The sequence below is a fragment of the Capsella rubella genome, unplaced genomic scaffold (genome assembly GCF_000375325.1).
Source record: "Capsella rubella cultivar Monte Gargano unplaced genomic scaffold, Caprub1_0 scaffold_8, whole genome shotgun sequence".
Classification (NCBI taxonomy): domain Eukaryota; kingdom Viridiplantae; phylum Streptophyta; class Magnoliopsida; order Brassicales; family Brassicaceae; genus Capsella; species Capsella rubella.
In genome coordinates this window covers 2,732,379-2,734,671 of record NW_006238916.1, presented here as the reverse complement: position 1 = coordinate 2,734,671, position 2,293 = coordinate 2,732,379, and positions in this window count along the sequence as shown.

Sequence of the window (2,293 nt, the reverse complement as noted above, 5' to 3'; positions counted from 1 at the left end):
ATGCATGCTCCACACTAAATACATATTAAAATATTTTGACCCGCAAAAAATACATTTCCTATAATCCACTTTAGTAAATAGCATGTTTCCATATGTTCTTCTTAAATTCACGTTACCCAAAATTTTCATCTCATATTCTATCATGAATAGTTTAGATGATTTTTTTTATGTTTCAAATTTCCCGTACCTGTTATTTCATGTTCTGATATTTGAAATAAAATAGTTAAAACTAAAATTAACAATTCAAATTTTTTGTTCATGTATCATACATGTTATTTGATATTTGAAAATTGAAATTGAATTTAGTTTCTTGATTTTATGATCTCCTCTCGTTACTTTTATTTCTCATCATGCTTTTTATGAAAAATAGTTTGGATAATATTTTATTTTTTCAAATCAATATTATTTCAATAAATATAGATAGATTTGTTTTTTTTAATTATCCTTTTAATTGTATATACTATGATCACTTTATACAAAATGCTTCCCTTTTAATAGTATAGATAGATATATAGTTTTTGAAAATATTAAAAAAATAATTTAGATTAAATATGTTTAATTTCGAATTTAATTGAATATTTTTATGGTAATCAAATCAATATTATTTCCATAAATATAGATAGATTTGTTTTTTTTTAATTATCCTTTTAATTGTATATACTATGATCACTTTATACAAAATGCTTCCCTTTTAATAGTATAGATATTTTGTTTTAAATAATTTGGTTGATCATGTTTTGGGTTAGGATGAATATTTATTGGAATTTTTTTTGTTAAGATTACATTCCATTACTTTGTTCTTATATAAAAGTTTTTTTCTAATTTTAAATTTAACAAATATGTTATATTCATTTTTAAAATATACTGAATTTAATTTAATTTATATATATATATATATAATAATAATTTTTCAATAAATTGTATACAATAAGGTAATATATGATATAACATAATAACAAAATATGAATATTTTACATAGTTAGTTTAAGTAACTACATATGGAAACTCATAACGACAACATGGACATTTTTTTGTTTGTTTGGAACCATCTAACAAGACATTCTACATCATACTTATAACCACATGGCAATTTTAAGATAGTTTGTTCACAAACTGTTGAGATCTGAACCTCACAAACAAGAAAGTAGCTAATTTTAGTGTTTGTAAAGGACTCTCTCTCACTCTCTGCGTTTCTTAAAACTCTCGTGTGAAATTTGCAAACTTGAAAGATAAAAACTGAAAAAGTAAGTGCACGCAAGATTTAACGAGTTCGGATCCTTGGGAGGAATCCTACGTCTCGCCGGAGAAGGTCTCCGGAAAATCCACTAAGAAACTTAGCTCAAACCGAGCTCTTAATCACTGTTACACTTCTCTCACTTGTTCTTTCTCTCACACTACCTCATACACCACAACTACAACTGGTTTATATAGACCAGACAAGATTGAAACCAGAACTAGGGTAAGAGAGAACTTAACCCGAGTTAATCCCATTCGATTGGCCTGGTCTTCAAGCTTGGCACAGATACGGAGGAAGACGACGAGAATCGCAGGCCTGCTTTTGCTTTGTCTCCTACAGATCGAACCAGCTCAACAGTGTACGAACCTGAAGCTTGTCTGGTGAAGCGTAAACAGCGGAAGAGTCGAGACGCTTCAATCTTCTTCTTTATTCTTATCTTTGAAACCCTCTAACTCAGACTGCAACTTCTGTATTTTCCAATTGCTTGAAAACCTCTTTGTCAAAACCAGTCTTTTACTTCTGCTTTGACCCGATATCAATTCTCTGAGGAAAAAACAGAACCTGGGATTCAAACTAATCCCCACAAAACTCCACCTTGGTTTGAATACCACCCCAAATTGATTCTTCTTCTTAGTATACTTGGATTTTCCCTTCTCCGGATTCTTCACTACTTTCTTTAGTGACTTGATATTATGAGCAACTCCAATGCATTTTGAAGCTTGCTCACTGGGACAGTCTTTGTAAAGATGTCAGCAGGATTCCACGATGTAGACACCTTCACAACCTTTACTTCTCCTTCTGCAATCTTGTCCCTAATAAAATGCAGTCGCACATCTATGTGCTTCGTTCTCTCGTGATGCACAGAGTTCTTAGACAGAGAGATAGCACTCTGTGAATCACACAACACTTCAACATAGTCTTGCTTGAATCCTAACTCTTCTGCAAGACCTTTCAGCCAGACTCCTTCTTTTATGGCCTCAGTCAGAGCCATATATTCTGCCTCAGTGGTAGATAAAGCCACTACCTTCTGTAGGTTTGATTTCCAACTAATAACAT